The sequence below is a fragment of the Planococcus citri genome, chromosome 2 (genome assembly GCF_950023065.1).
Source record: "Planococcus citri chromosome 2, ihPlaCitr1.1, whole genome shotgun sequence".
NCBI classification, from domain to species: Eukaryota; Metazoa; Arthropoda; class Insecta; order Hemiptera; family Pseudococcidae; genus Planococcus; species Planococcus citri.
The window spans coordinates 68,758,980-68,776,647 of NC_088678.1; the positions used below are offsets into that span (position 1 = coordinate 68,758,980).

At 34.1% G+C, this 17,668-nt stretch overlaps 1 protein-coding gene across 2 annotated transcripts in view; it reads right to left on the reverse strand.

The window, feature by feature from the left end:
- Positions 1 to 15,638, reverse strand: part of LOC135837377 (uncharacterized) — a 42,282-nt gene extending 26,644 nt beyond the window's left edge. The window contains exon 1 of one of the 2 annotated variants that reach the window (XM_065352625.1): positions 15,254 to 15,638. The gene's annotated coding sequence lies outside the window, so the exon portion shown is untranslated. The remainder of the gene's footprint in view (positions 1 to 15,253) is intronic. The other variant, XM_065352628.1, reaches the window with a different exon arrangement.
- Positions 15,639 to 17,668: the final 2,030 nt, after the last annotated feature.

The following is a 17,668-nucleotide window of genomic DNA, read 5'->3' on the forward strand; positions in this document are numbered from 1 at the left end:
TTGATTTGTCACATGGGGCATCTTAAATTGTATAACTGACTACAGCATCTTTTGGTTGAAATTATCTTTGGTTTAATTTTTTTTTTGCAAGTTTAAGATGAGGGTTGTTTTAATGATTTTTAAAAATGTGCTAAAAATTCCAGAACCCCCTCCCCCTTATTAAATTCTCATAACTTGAATGAAATTCAAAGACCTATAAACATTTTGAAAATTGAAAAAAAGATTCCAGATTTCTTTGAAAAAATAAACTTGCTTTTAGTGAAGACATTTTTACTTGAAAATATACAATCTCTGAAGAGCACAGGAGAGGAGCGGAGGGAAAAGGCGGTGGAAAATTACTGCTATCAATTATTATGATTTAAAAAAAAAAACATCTTTGGCGTTATTTTAATAAAAATTGTTGTATGTATTGTATTTGTATTTTTCGAAAGTATAAATTATTTCGAATAAAAAATACTCAAAAATTAATTCTAGTGTAAAGTTTTAACTCGAAGTTTTTGCAATAAGTAAAAAGTTTCGATTCTGTCTTTTTTTTTCAGTTTTTGTTCAAAATCAATTTTTTTTGGAGAGAAGGGGGTTGGTTTTTCATTTCTGAAGCAAATCGTGAGACCAGAGCTAACAGAATTTGAATTTTTTCGTGAGTGTTTCAATTGAATCTACGTTTTATGAAAGATGAGCCACTCAAGAAACAATTTTCATCATAGGGGATTGAGGGAACAAAAAATTCTGATATTTTAAAATAAAACTCATCATTCTTTTTTTAAAATTTTAGACAACTATTGAAAATCCTGAAGAGTTGTTGAATATATTCGCCACGTTTCCAACTTTCTAAAAAGTGCACATTTCATCCCTTTCCAATATTTCTCATTTCTAGGGTGAAAACATGAAGCACCTGGGTTAACTAATCAACTTTTCTTTAAAAAAATGAAAAACTTTCCAAAATTTCATTTCAAATCATTTGAATAAGGATAATGTGAGATCAAAAGAACTAACCTCACAAATTACCCATACTTAAGTGCAAAAAAATCACGAAAAACAGGAGAAATTGAAAAGTAGGCAGCTGGGAAGTTACAAAAAAACGAAAAAAAAAACAGCAAAAAGGCTAAAATTGGTCAAAAATTTTGAAAAGTAGATCCTAAAATTTGAAAACACGAGATCAAAAGCTAGGATAATTTGAATTTGAGCTCTGAAAAGTACCCACACTGTGCTGATTGATGGAAATTTAATTTCAACATGAATACATTTTCGAGTTGGAGATGAGAGGTAGAAGAAGATAGGAGGGGGAGGGGGGAGTTGATTCTTTAAAAAAAGGCAAAATATCGTCCATTCCATTTCGAAAAATATTTTGATGAAAATGTTTGGAAATTGAGATAATTTTCAGTCCTTATTTTTCAAAAGTAAAGAATCATGGTCAGAAACTTTGAAAAAATATTTGACGAGAATAAAAAAAATTTTGAATTCTAATATGTAGAATAATGTGACACTTGCATTTTTTTGCAATATTTTCTGTTATACTAAATTCTTACGTATTCATTAATCGAATCAAAATTTCAAAAAAGTCGAAAACATTCCTACTTTTTTCCCATTTTTGATTTTTTTTTGTCGTATATTCAATTATTCATTTTCAAAGTGTCTCTTCGTCGAAAGAATGGAGAGGTCAGAGATGAATTTTGGATTTCCATGTCCCTAAACAGAATGAACCCTTCCCCCCTCGCTTAAAAAATAGCTCTCTTGATGTTTTTCAGTACAAAATTTTATTCTCCTCAAGAATTTTCAGTTAATCCTATTGAATTTTTTTCAATTTTTTTTTTGAAACATTAAAACAAGAATTGAAAAATGAAACGTCCTTGCAATTTTCTGCAGAAGGTCAAGTTGATTAAAAATGCGGACTTGTAAAAAAATTTTGGACACATTTTTTTGAAATTTGGTAGGTTGAGAATATCAGAATTTAATCCAGTCGAGGTAGAAAGCTGATATTTGAATCTGAATCTTATTTTCGATCTTGCAAATCAAATTACCCAGTGGTGGGTTTTAAGCTATCTTAAAGCTACTGGTAGATTTTAGAATTTATAGTTCTGTAAAAATTCTTTTAAATGGTCCAGATAAAATTGTAGCCAGATGTACAAACTTGGATTACTTTTACGAGTACTCTCGGGAGTCGTGACCCTTCGATCAATTTAGAAACAATTTTCCAAAATTTGTTCCCACTAATTCCAGTGTAAATTCATCTTTCTCTTCGCAACAGTTAATTTTTTATCAAAAAAAGACATTGAAAAATGAGCCTGAATTTGAATTAACTGGAATAAATTTTGTCAAATTTCTTTGGCTCGTATGAATTTATTGCATTAAGTATAGGTAAAAGGAAGAATGAGAACGAAGAAGGGAGAAGAAAATAATTTCCACTTTCTCAAAATCACTGTGGACAATTATCAATGATTTTAATTTTTTAGATCGAATCAGTTGCAAGAACTGGCAGACTAGAAGAGTTCGAAAAATGCCTAAAAATGTTGCATCCTTTGTTCTCAGAAAAAGGCCAAATTGAGTTTGAAGGTAAATATCCCTTTCCCCCACTCCTTCATCGCAAAATATTCCGAAAAATCCATAAATTCTGAAGCTTGAGTGTATTTTGTACCTATATTGGTGAACTCAATTTGCCAAAAATTGTGGCAAAGTTCGAGCTGGATATTTTGGCAGCCATAACCCTGTCAACGGAGCTTCAAAGAACATTCTTCCCTCTGTCTCTCCTCGAGAAAGAAACACTTTCCTTCTGTTCATTAGTTCAAAAAAAATATCTTGTCAAAATATTTTGAGCCGACTACCCCCCCCCCCTTCTTCCATTGTCTCTTTCTGGTGTATTTCTTTTCCCGAACGAACTTCATTTTCACTACATTTGAACTTATTTGACCCAAATGTCGTAAAAATTCCGTCCATTGCCATTATTTATCAAGCTTATAAACCTACCACAACGATGAAGCTCATCGCTTCATTTTCTGTAATAATGATAGTCTTTAAAGAGTTGCCATTATACATAGAAACGACTCGATGCATTTTTCCTGGAATCGAAAAATCATTGGAAATGACCTTGTTTGAGAGTTTGAGACGAGCAAGAATCTGGGAAAGTTTTACGCAAGAGTGTACATTATAAAAACAATGTATTCCACGCGACGGTTATTATAGCCATTAACAGTTATAACGATGTACGTTATATAGGATTACCTTATAGCCGGCGTACCTTACCTATACCTAACCTACCAACCTCTCTGTCTACACTCTGAATTTATCTTATGAAAATGCTAACTTTACGCTTTAATTGATATTTTTAACGATTTCGATTTTTTTTTCTCGCTCGCCATAGCTGTGGTGGTCTTCTCGCTCCAGCGAATCTCAAAGTCAAGATGTACCGCATGGTGATAAGGAAAGTGTGAGAATTAATGGCGAAATTGAAATTACGTGTGAATTGTGAAATTAAAAATACTTTAATAGATAGAGGAGAGAGAGGTACCCATCGGTATGATTTTTATACGGTACTTACTACTTACCTATTACTACACATGCTACGAATTTAACGATTAGTATTTCGGTTAGTAAAAAGGTATTTGTACTCGACTTCACGAGTATACATATAGAAGTCAAGGGCATGTACGACAAGGTTAAAACTAAACGATGTTGTGAAGAAATGTGACTACGAGAACTCGAGACTTTGCTCTGTGCAGTTGTTACTTTCCAACTAGCTGATTTCCGGTTACATTTCGAGCATGTTTGAATTTCATTTTTCATTCATTCGTCGTGTGTATTATAAAGGTCATTTCTTCTACTTCTTGGTCTTCATTCATGGATAGAGAGGTGATGCGAGTGTATTTTTTTTTTGTTTTGTTTTTGTTGTGTAGATAGCTAATGTTCTTATGTGTAGGTAGAGGTAGGTACTCTTGTACTATTTTGAATTCTCAAGAAGTCTCTCATGGTCTAATTTTACCGCGTGAACATGTCAATTGTGGTACGTGTTACCGCTAATTTTTGTCTTGGAAATTGGTCTATGGTCGAGTTTTAGAAACGTGTGCCCGGATTTTATGACCTAAATGAGAGTATATTGTGGAAATTTCAACTTTGGATGGGATAGTGTTGCTTGTTTGAGGCGATAGAATGATGAGGAATTCGGGGGATTTTTTGAGAGGAAATGTAAATTATGGATAAGTTCAGGATGAGATGTCTTGAGAGAATCGAGTTGTGGTGTAATTGGGTAGATTTAATTGCAGCAGAAAAAATGCGAAGCTCGAGACAAAATGTATGAGAGAAATTGGTAATTGATTACTTTTGCTGCAAAGTGTCTTTAGTAAAGTTTAGAGAACCCAATTCATTTTTTTTTCAGGATTCGAAAGTCCCTAAATATCCTCATCTTGGGCTGAAAAATGCCCCTTTCAACTGATCGAGTTTAAAAATAATTGGATCCAACCTCGTCCCACTTCTTTTACCTACCTCATCAAATCACTTTGTTTTTAATTTTCACTTCTCTGGTCTCTGAGATCTGCCATGTTTACATCTTGCAGTCTTGGATTTCAATTCCATAAAAAAATAAGCATATAAAATGAAACCCTTCGTGATATTTCTCCCAAAAGCTCAAACCGCTCAAATAACCTTGAAATCATTCAAAGCCAAGGTTAAATCAATAACACTCTACAATGTTGATCGAGCCACACTACAGTCCAATCGGCTACGTGCAACAAGAACAGTAGACTGACTTGAAAATACCCTTTCTAATGTGTATGACTCATTCCCTACTCGATGATCAATGTTGATTTCACTTCTCGATGATTCACTCTGCGTACCTGTGTAGATAAGAAATTAGTTGACTTTGAAATACCCTCAATTAACGGTTCAATCGTGTTCCATCAAGTTCAACGATCTTTATAATTACCCTGTAGCTAAATCTCGTCTAGATGGTCGTAAATTTCGTCTACAGAAATAAAATTATAGATAGGTTGGTATTTGGTAGTCGAGTTTCATTGATGATGTTTGTATAGCTAGAATGTATTTTATGGAATCAATTTGATGGTTTGATGAATTGGTTTATGATTTGGACCCATATAAGATGAGATATGAGGTATATTTTATAGAAATTTCTGATTCAACGAATAAAACTGACTGTATGATTAGGCAGTGGAATTTCATTGATTCGTCAGAAACTGTTTTGTCAGAGAAATGAGCAAGATTTGTTGATCAATCACGAGAATTGTATTCAAATTCAAACTCCATCATCTCGTATGTTGTTCTCATAATTTTAATGAATGAGAAGTTCGACTCACGTCAGTGGTGAGAATTTTAACTCTAGATAAATTGGAGACATTGAGCTAAAAGCCTGTAATATTTATTAAATCGTGAGTAAATTTCGCAAAATTATCTACGAAACTCATTAAATAATTCTTTTCTTTAGCTGGAAGTACAAATTTTCACCACTATTTTAGCAATTTTTCAGTAGATACTGATTTTATTCAAGTGAAATGTGTTCAGCCATTTCTCCTTAGGAAATTATTGCAGAACGTGGATCATTTTTACTCATTCGAAATACTTAACAGAATAGTTTCCAAATTTGGCCAAAATAGGTACCAACATATGATTTTCAAACATGGTTTTATTTCAAGAGAATGTCTTTTGATTATTTAATCAGAGTCCTATCAAAAGTGACATATTTTATGAATGACACCTGATTATTTTATTAGAAAATCACTTTCAGAAAATTCGGTCAGAAGGGAAGAAATTTGAGGATGACCTTTGATCATTTGCTCAGAATATTACTAACGAAAGTGACTTTTATTTTATAGTCTACTTTTGATTATTTTGAATTTGATCAAGACACTTCCAGAAGTGCTCTTAATTTTAGGGATTAAATTTAATTACCTACTTGATCGAACTATCACTTGCCCTTTGATGAATCATCAGAATATCACTAAATTTCTATTTTATACAGAATGATGATCTTCGATGGTTTTGACATATTTTATAAACGAAATTTTGATTATTAAGAATATCACCATCAAAACTTCCTCTTATTTTGGAGTTGACCTTTGGTTGTTTGATCACAAAATTATCAAAAGTGGTTTTTTCAGAGATGATTTCTGATTATTCGTTCATTAATGCTATCAAAAGTGACTTATTTTGAGGATGACTTTAGATTATTTGATCAAATCGCAATCTCAAATGACTGGATAATCTTCAATTTTTCATTCAGAATATTATTATCTATCAAAAGTGTCTCATTTTAGAAGTGACATTTTGGTTATTCGAATTTCGATTAGAATATTACTTGCCCTTTTGATCCTTTGATGAACATTCAATGACATTCATTTTAAATATGACCGTTGATTATGTGATCAGAATATCATTATCAAAAGTGGCTTTTAATTTTGAGATAAGTTTACGACCCATTGATCATCTTGATCAGAACATCAAACTGAAACTGACTCATTTTAAGAATGTCAAAGATCAACATGGAAAATGAATCATTTTGAAGATGACTTCTGATTATTTAATCAGAACTCAATCCAGAGTGACAGAAGGATCTTTGATTATTCTATCAGAGTATTAATGTCAAAACTCTCTTTTATTCTTGAGATGACCTTTACATTATTTGATCAGAACACTATCAAAAGTGACTTATTTTGAAAGTGACACTTGATTTTTTGATTTAAATATATCTGATCTCTGATTATTTGATTAGATGAACATTTCATTTTAAATATGACCTTTGATAAAGTGATCAGAATATCACTATCAAAAGTGACTTTTGATTTTAAAATGACATTATTGATTATTTGAGCAGTACATCAAACCAAAAGCAACCTTTTATGATCTCATCATAACTGACGTTTATTTTAGAGTGGATATTATTGATCATTCGATTAGAAGATCATCATCAAGAGCGATTTAGTTTGAGGATTACCTTTTGATGATTTGATCGAAACACAATCTTGAGTGACAGGATGATTTTTGATTATTTAATCAGAACATCAAACTAGAAGTCATCTTCCCAATTTTAAGAAAAACCTCTGATTATGTGAACTGAAAATCACTTTCAGGAGTGATCTTTATATTTTGACGTGTCGTTGACCTTTGATTATTTTATGAGAATCGCCTTCAAAAGTGACATTTATCAAATTATTTGACCTGAATGGTTTTAAGGATGCCTTCTGATTATTATCAGAATCACTATCAAAATAAATCGTTCGATCAGAATATTTTGGGGATGACCTTTGATTAATTTATTTGATCAGAATAAGTATTTTTTGGGATAACCTTTGATGACCTTTGATTATTTGATCAAATTATCACCTACCATAAGTGAAATTCATTTTAGGGGTGTCTTTTGATTATTTGATCTGAATATTACCATCAAGAGTGTCTTTCATTTTAGAGTTGACCTTTGATTTTGATCAAAATATTGCCACCAAGGATGTGACTTCGAGATTAGGAATGTCTTTCAATTGTTTGATTACCTACTGATTATAAAATCAATTCTGGATCATGTCTTTTAATTCTAGGGCGATTGATCATTGGATATGATATTTCATCACGTATCAGAATCACTTCCAATATCAATTTTAAAGGTGATCTTTGATCAAATAATTTTCTACACTCACCTTCCACGCGATGAAATGAGAGTTAAGTTATTCATCTAGTCTGATCTCTGATGTGTAAGGAATATTTTTTTTAATTGAATATTTGTGGTAACTAAACTACATTAGTTTAGCTGTGAAAACCTTGAAATGCTACAAATTAACTTAATGGGCATAAATCTTCAACATCATTAAAAACAAAGCAAAATTTTAAATGCTCGATTACTTGATTTGAATGATGAATTTATTCGATTTTGATGCTTTTCCCTCTGTATCTCCTAAAATATCGATTTTAGAGAAAAATTTGCTTTAGTTAAGTTTTTACTTGGGATTATGTTTTGCATCGAATCGTGGGATGAGTGCATTCGGCAGAAGCCTAATTTCAAACGCAGAAGTTAGCGGAAGAGGGGTGGGGGTAATTCGTTTTTTCAAAATTGTGAAGTATCATAATTTTATATGGTGAGAGGTTGAAGGAGGGAGTATTTTTGTGTAGATCAGGAGTAAATTTCATCTGAAACTATAGTCTTGCCCTTAGTTCTCTTCTGACATTAATGAACCCAAATTGGAGTCACTTGATCTAAACAAATTGTCCCTTTCCCAATGACCTTGACCGCGACACATTTTCAAGGCAACGAGGTAGTATTTTTGTCGCCATGTGCGAATACCCAAGCAAAAAAACATTCCTATCATACCTCTTATAACTACCTAAGTAGTAAGTACACCAGTGTTGGTGTTGGTAGATATCTCACACACACACACACACACACACGAATCAGTACACGAACGAGGCGTGCTTTCTGATGACCTGGAATTGACCCTGATTCGTGAATACGAGACCGAGTCGAGTCGAGCCGATCTGACATACACACAGCGCGAAGTGCTAGATTATTGAAATGTAATAAAATTTTATGAAAAAGAAACGCGCATCATATAGAGAGGTTGATTGTGTTGCTTAGATACAGCGCTGAGAAACAGAGAGAGAGACGAGATTGATACCTGTGCTGTGTTTTTTTTACAATAGGACAACAATCGTGATCGCACCGGAAAAGGAACGAAATTACGTTTATCGACGTCTCTGTCTGTCGGTTGTATTTGTAATTTCTACCAAGAAAAGAGACAGTTTAATGACGCGTACAAAATAACCTGGAATTCAAATCTAACCTAGCCGAATATCTAAAGTAGTTAAACTATAAAAATATAATTTCACGTGGAAGAAAAAAAGTAGACTTTCCATTAACTGCAGCACTACCTGTGTTAATCCAACGACTAAGATGATGAAATTTTTACTCTTGTCTCGTGCTATCGATGAAGTGTGTTTTTTTCCCTCTGAACTATGAGCAGAATTTTTTCCAAGATGAAAAATTTTTTCTAGTTATTTGGTTCAGTTCACACGATAGATGGACTATGATACACACGTGGCCATAAGTGTGGCCGACGAGGGAATTTAAATTAGATTTTTTTTACGTGATGCCGGACTAAAGAGTGTGGAATAGGTGTAATTCGACTACTAGTTAAACCAGAAGAACCGTTATTAGTTCTGGTATTATAAACGAGCCTGAGCTCGTGATGCTGAAAAATTCACCGGTATAGAGTACCAAACCAACGATTCCAAAGTTGTTACATATTTTAATACTCGTACGTAGCTGTTCTACGTAGCAGCATCATCATCGAAGACCAAAAAATTCAACTTATGATATAATTCCCAAACGAGAAACTATCGAATTAGCCCGCGAGTGGCGAATTAAAAGTCGTTCCGAGTTAGAGAGGCGTTCTCCGCATCCACGCTGCAGGTAGAGGGAGATGTCTTTGAACTGGCCAAGAGAGCGAGGTGAAAAAAGTGAAAAAAAGGACTGGATTTTTTCGATAACGACTCGTTCGATGGAATTAAATTTCCACACACGGATTGTACTGGAGGAACGAGAGAGGAGAGACCGAGTATGTATTAAAAATAATTCCAAGATGAGCTGGACAACGCCGCCGCCGCTCAAGAGGTACAGCAGAGGTGTAGGGAGGTATCCGTTAATAACCGCAATCTTCCATAGACCTGCTCGGTTATATCGGATGTGTTATGTTAATGCAAAACTATTCGAAATGTACTTTCACTTCTTTTTCCCCCCCTCTTCGTCCTCCTCCGTCTGTTCGTCGCCTTCGTCGTATGTATTTTACGTCTTCTATTGCCTAATTATTGGATATTTTGCCCAGCACATGAAGCTTTACAGGTGGTCTATTCTCGTATACTAGAAATCATTTCCACGAATTGGATAACCGATCATGTGCCTGTGGAAAAGCTCCGATGGGTTTTTTAGTGTATAGGAATTCTTCGGATCTTTGGGTGTTTCCTTTTTGCTGCTGTGCTGTAAGTTGGTCATACGCGCTGATAACCTAGTGACTCGACTCGGTGTGTCAACCTTGCAAGCACGAATTCCGTTTCAAATGTCAAGATTATACCTTCATCGTACCCTTCTGGACATTCGAACGAGTAGATAGTTTCGCACGAATCACGTGCGTCTTCCTCTTCGTCTTCCGTCTACAATATTATTGCCATTATCAAAGAGACGTTGTGGAATTGATGATGATGGTGATGGTGTAAAAGTAGGTGGATATGTATGGTACTGAGACTGACTGAAGAATGAACAAGAAGACGATGCTAACAACGTATTCGCGGATAATTCGATTGACCCCGAATTATTCCCCAATACGCGAATAAAATTGCTCGACAATCCAGCCATCGAGGAATTAATAAATATACGTCGAGGAAACCGAACCGTTAGCGGAGCCGGCACAACCCGATCGAAATTAATATACTCATACCACCATTTCCCTCATCACCCATACGAGTTGATCGTAAAGATGAATTTTTATACAACTCGAGACGCGAGTCGTTTGTGTCGACAGAATATACCGAATCACAAATGTATGTATGTATTTTATGGTGAAAATATTAATAATGCAAGTTGTGAAAGCTGGAGAATTTTTCAGGCTGATATTGTGATTGGAAGGGCTGAGGGGTACGGAGAGTTGGTGAAGCGTTGTTTTGTCCAAATTGAAGGTTTTTCATGAAAATACTGGATGATGAAAAGAGCCAATCAGAGTCAATTTGTCATCAATTTGAATGAAAAATTAATTTTTTATTTTATCGAAGTCAAAGTTGCTGTAAAAAATAATGCGGTCATTTTTTTCATTTTTCTAAAAAATTAATAAGCCCCTTGAATTACAAAAAAAGTCGAGTTCAATTTTTGTTTAGAGAGAGATTAAAAATTTTTTAAGAGTTTCTCTCTCAGTTTTTGAAAATGACGAATTTAACTTTTCAACTGTGTGAATTAAAAAAAAAACTCGAATTGAACCGAAAATGAGAAAAATGATCAAAAGTGGAATGGGGGGGGGGGTTGAGAAAAAGAAGGAAGTTCAAAATTGTATTTGGGAATTTCTTGGATTGTTTTTCACTTCAAATTCGATGGAGAGCAAGTTGTAGGAAGGTAAGGCAAGGAAATAAAATGAAAGGAAAGGAAAGTCAGATTTTTTTAGTTTATGTTGAATTATTGCATTTTTTTCAGATTTTTGGAGTAGTCATTCCAATTTGACAATTGTTTGTTCATTTTTTTCACGAATTTTTGAAGATTCTGTAAAATTCTCTCCAATTTTTTCGTCAAGGAAACGTTTTGGTCAGAAACCCCTCGAGCACACCTGATTTAAGAGAGAGATCCTTTGCAATCTTGTGTGTGAAGTAATTACCTAGAATTGTTTGAGATCAAATTTAATTCGCCATGTTTTGAATTTTAGTGAAAAATTCCGAAAATAAAAAACAATTTTATTTTTTACCTTTCAAATCACCTTTTTTTAAACAAAAATTTCAGCTGCTCACAATCAAACAAAAAATTCAAAGTTCGAGACATTTTTGTGACTCAAAATATTATACCACTTGTAACGAATTTCCAATTGTCTGGCTAAATTTGAATCAATTTAAAGCACAAAATTATTTACCTAGATTATCACAAATATTTTTTTGTCGTTGGAAAATTCTTTAAAAATTTTCCAAAATTTATGGAATCTCATTCTAATGAGTTGAATCTTCCACAATGGGAAACTTGGAAATTTCAATTCTAATTCTGCCAGAAAAAAGATAAAAAAATTCGAATGGATGGTTAACATTTTCTCGGTGGTCTTTTCTGGTCTTATTCCAATTTTTTGATTACAATATTTAAAGGACGTAGTTATTTTTCAGAAAATCCCAAAAAGTTGTGAATACTTCGATTGTGTGGTTAAAATTTTGTTAATGGTCTTTTCTGGTGTTGTTTTTTTTTTTTGGATTATATACTTGAAGTTTTGAGGTTTACTTTTGATGAGCACGAGTAATCAAAAATTGAAGAATTTGGAATCCAATTCATTTAAAAATGTTATAATTGAAAAATTTGGTCATTTTCATTGCAAGTGGGCCTCAAAATTCTGGAAAACTAACATTTAAGCATGAAAAACACTTTACTGACAATTCTGATCAAATTTTTCAAAATTCCAATTACCTACTTACGTACTTACTTTGACAGGGTCGTGAAGTGGGGAGGCCATAGGGAGTAATTTACCCCAAATCTGTGTTTCCTAATTCAAAATTCATCGAAAAAATTTCAATTTTTCAAAAAAAAAAAGTCAAAACAAAAATCTTGATCAACTAAATAATTTTTCACAAGCCAAATTTTTTATGAAGGAGGGAGAAAAATGGCTTTTTGTCCCGAGGACCCTTTTTGGGTTCGGATGCTGTCTAAAATATCTATGTATTTTCTGGTATTCTGTGTTGTAATTTTGTAAAAGCTATCAAGGAAATTTTAGTTAGAGATTCGAACTTCTTAAAAAATTTTTAAAGAGAAGTTGAATTTAAAAAATACTCTTTTGGTTGCTTTTATGGAAAAGGGCCAATTGGCCTCAAAATTTTGAGAAAATCAATATTTCTGACTAAGTATAAAGAAAAAAATTTTAGCAATCTTGAAAAATTTCGAAAATTCTATATTTTGGTGATTGAACGAAAGACTGTTGAGGTCTGATTTGCGATCCTCAATCCCTCCAGAAGTTTTGAATGCCAATTTCTCGAATTCTTTTTGCCAGAAAAGGGTCAAAAATATTTTTAAAATACTTTTTCTAATTTCAAGTAGGTAGGTTAGGATTTGCATGAAATTACATCATGGAAAGAAGGGTAAAGAGGACGATTTGTCCTGGGCTATGATTACCTGAAGGGCGAAGGGCTCTGTTCTGAAAATCAAAGACAATTAAATTTTCAAAAATCATTTTAAAATGTTGATTGATTTTTTTTTTTTTAAATTAATTTAAACAAATTGATCGACAAAGTTTGCTTTCATGTTTGAAATTTCACGATTTTCTACGAGTTGGAAGGGGGGAGGGGAGAGTAAGAGTTTGCTTAGAGGCATTTTTTGTTTCTGAAAGTTCTGCTTATACCTACCTACGTAATTCGATATTATTCGAAATTGTTTGAAAATTTGCCCAAAGTGTAATCTGTTGTTTAATTTGATTACTTGGATTTAATTTTTTTTTATCTATCAATTTTTGACACTTTGTTTTTATTCAGTACCCCTTCCCCTCCCTCTCTTCATTATTCCATATGTCCTACCTCTTCACCCCCCCCCCCTCAAAAAATGGACTCGAAAAAAATCGTTTTCGTAATAAAATGGCTATATTAGAACAATGGCCTGAAGTCCTCTTGAGTGTTTAAAATTCTTCAATCTTTGATAACTTCTTGATTATAAACAGTTCAGCATTGGCCCTGTACAAATTTTGCCTACCTTGCATTTCACCGGAGCTATAACGTTTTAAAACCTCCAAACTGCTTTATCAATATCATACGTATGCCTATTTTAAATACAATCGAATCTTATTATCGATTATTACCATTTGAAATGTCGATCACTTGGTCATCTTACCCCCTCCTCTACACTTGGTCTCTCGGTCACTCGTCAATTACCTATTCATTCATTTCCTGTAAAACAATTCACCTTGCGTTGTGGCTCGAAAAAAAAATCCTATATAAAAAGGAAGTCAGCGTGTAAATTATTACGCGAATTAAACTTGGCCACAGTGAGCGCATTATGACGATGCTCAATTCACCTGCTGTCACCTTGCCTGGTGGTACTTCTGCATCTTCACTACAATAAAGGACACCACACGTAAGCGTGGCGGAATAGCCAGATTACGAGATGAAAAAAATATTATGGAAAACAAACCGAATAGATAATAATACGCTCGTAATACCTATAAAATTATACTTTGTGAAAAAATTCCATCGAGTAAATGTAGAATATGTGGGGAAAGATGGCGGGATTTTAATAATAAGACGATATTTGTAAGTATAGGTGTATACAGCTTACCTACCTTTACAGTTTAGATCAATATACATACTCGTATGAGTTGATGTATATGTATAAGAAACTTGAAAAGGTGGATCGGAAGCGTATAAACGCGCTATAGCAGGCCAACAACCTACCGAGCGAGGACAACTACTAACCCAAATCTGATGATGAAATTGTGTTAATGAACTTGCCACGACGATCTCGTGTACCATACACAAATACGAGGCATTCGACTTTGATGTATTACCAATTGGCGATCGATGCGATCGATCATCGAGAATCGAGATGCGGTGAAAAAGTGCAGAATTAGCGAAATTATCACTCGAGGGGGAGAGAAGTGGGAGATTTTTCATCGGCGAAGTTGCATCAGCCGAGAGATTTCTAATCGTTGGAATTTTACCTACTAGCTGCATCAACAGGTGATTTTGTGAATGAAACTCGTCTCAGGTACGACGACGACGACGACGTTTTACCAAATATTGAAAGTTGTTACGTGCGTCCAAGATGACAGGACGGGTAATGAGATTGTTAATGGAAAAGATGACGATCTGCTTGGTAATTGCAGTAAATGGAGGTAATGAATACGCGAACGTGTTAGTTCATTAGGCGAGGTTGATGATCTCCGAGCAGCCAATAGAGAGCGTTGTTAGTTTCCTATAGAGGTTATGGAGAATTTACTGGAACTGGAAGTGTAGAAAGGGTTGGTGAGGAGTATTTGAAACTGAAGGGTTGGTGACAGATGAATTAAAATTATCGAGGGAGTGAAATGAGTTTGTAGGAAAATTCAAAAGAGTTGTGCAGAATTACTGGAGTGATGGAAGGTGTGGTTGGAAGGGCTGGGAGGGTCTCACAGGGTTATTAAAATGATGAAATGATGTGTCAAGAGTCTCTCGAGATTATTAAAGTGATAAAAGGAAGTTTTAAGACGATTTGAAATGATCTCAGAATAATTAAGGTGGTGAAAGGAGGAGGCAACTGTGTTCAAGATTATTCAAAAACCAAAGAGAAAGTTTCTGAAGGGTTGGTAAAAGTTTTACAAAATTTCAAGTCTATTGAAAAGTAACATTTTAAGTTGACCTTACTGAAAATTTGAAAATGAACAATGAGTAAAATTATCCATCCAACTAGGTCCTTTGAACTTTGAACATTTTTCAACGAAAATTCTCTCAGAAAATTGAAAAAAATGTCAAATTCGTGACTTTTAAAAAATTAATCTATCTTGTAAGTATAAATAAATAATTCAAAAAAAATCCATCACCTGAAAAAATATCGAGAAAAAAAAATTCCACAACTTACTTGAATATATGTGAAAAAATCAAATTTCATTCGAGATCTATAAAACCAGCAACACACAATCGCGCGTCGAAAACAACCAGCAAATATTTCGCGAAACGCGAAATTCGTGTGAAACAAAGTGAAAAAAAAAAAAAAAACTGAAAATAAAACCAGATGAAAGAAAAAAAAATTAATAATACGGAAAACAAAAACACAACTCGATCCGAGTGTTCGAGGGTATCGTTCTAAAGATCGAAGTGAAGGCTAAATCCGCCTTGAACTTGTCTTTATATAGGATGACCTACTTTTTGGTCGATGTGCAGAGAGAGGGAACTTGCATTCGGGTACCTGACGATATTTACATGCTTCTTACTATCGAGACATCGAATACTTGACTGAGTTGATTGCCACTGGCTAAGGTTCTATGGAAGCCGGCCGGCCAAGCTTGAGAAAGATCTTATTTCATGACCTCCTCTCCCTATCTCCAGCTCTTTCGTATTTAGAGAAATAATCAAACGAATTCTTCGAAAACTGAGTGCCAATACGATCGCCTTTCCTAGCATCTGACGTCATATTGCCACTATACACTAATTGATGAACTAGGGCACTATATAACGGAGGGTATGCTGGTCCGCCATTTTCTTGCGAAAACGAATTTTTTTCAAGTCGAAAACAATGACATTCGCAAAAATTTTACCATCGTTTTTTGTAGGAAATGAGAAAATATGATCAATTTTGCAAAAATCTTGAGAGGGTATTCCCGAGTAAAACAAGTGAAATTCCCTTGTACTCGGATTTTTGACATTTTGATAAAACAGTGTTGTTGGGTACCTTTGAAAAAATGTTGGAGCCAAAAAATTTCCCTCGCCCCAATCTCCTTTGCCCACAATGGCAAAAAAACTTTTTTTTCGGAGAAAAAATCATAACTTTACGAGTTTTAAATAAAAAAATTTCAATTCACCCAAAATATATTGGGGAGACATGAGTCTACCAACGTGAATTTTTTCAAAATTCTCTGCCCTCCTCCCCCCTAGAAGGAAGATATTGACAAAACAGCATTTGAAACCGCCGTATCTCCGAACCTAATTCTGGTATGAAAAATTTTTTTCTTTCAAAAATGTGTCTGCATAACTATAATTGGTATTTTTTCAAATTTTTTTTCCTGGTGGGTCATCTTCAAAAACTCAAAAAACACAATATGTGTTTTGGCACCACCAAAAAAAGCGATACTGTCAATGATATAATTCTGCAAATTTTGCATGAGTGCCCACAAAAACAATAGAAAACCAACCAACTTATTGAAACACCAATTTTGGGGGCATATGCCCCCTCGCCCAATTTTGGGGCGAAAAAATATTGACAATATGGGTATTGTTATCATATGAATCGAACTCGCTGAACACGAATGTGAAGTTAGATTTTGAGTAGGACCCTCTTTATGGTCACCATAGTGGAGGGGAGTTGTCCTTAAATTGGATTTTTCGTGAAACGTGCTTCATTGTAGCTCTATTTACTCCATGGTCAGGGAGTTGCATGCCATAAATATGTAGTGCTATGATGAAGCATGTTTCACTAAAAATTCAGTTTTGAGGGAACCCAACGCCTCGAATGTGGTCTTCAAAATGGTTCAACTGTAAATATAACTTGATATTTGTATTCAGTGGGACTCTTCGCAAAGATTTCCCATGAATGATGTCAAAAATATTGAAAGATATCATCCCTAATATCTAAGAAATACTTTGGAACGCATATGATGCCAATTCTCAAGTCATTAAATTGTCAACTTGGAAAAATCAAAAAAAATTCCTAAATTTTTGGCGATTTTTCTCGATTTTTTGAAATTCAAAATATTGGCACCACTGCGTTCCAAAATATTGCCTCAGCATTTTTTCTATGTAGCTTTCAACAAAAAATTACTATTTCTGCTAAATTTGGTAAAAATCCAACGTTTTTTTTTCGCGGACCCCCCCTCCCCCCATCTACATGTTTTTAATATAGGTACTTGACTTGCTATCATTTCAAAAGGGTATTCCCAGGTAATATGGGCGAAATGACCCTGATCCCAGATTTGGAAAATTATATAGGTAGATTATTGCTGAGTACCTCCAAAAAAAACAAAAAAAAAATTCGACCGGAATTTCCGCCTCCCCCCCCCCCCCCTCAAACTCATTTCCCTTGGACAGTGTAGCAAAAGAGAGAAAAATTCTGTATCCATGAGTAGTGGGAAGAAAATTCTGGTACCACGCAAAATATGTAGGGGAAGCCTGAGCCTTTCAACACGATTTTTTTCAAAAATTTTTATCATAGTGGTGGTGGTAAAATTGACAAAAGAAAACTTTGAACCGTTACAGCTCCCGGATTAAAGGGTTGAGCACAAAAGCCGTTATCGTCAAAATGTGTCTTTTTACTAGTAAGTTAGTACTTTCTTGCCAACAA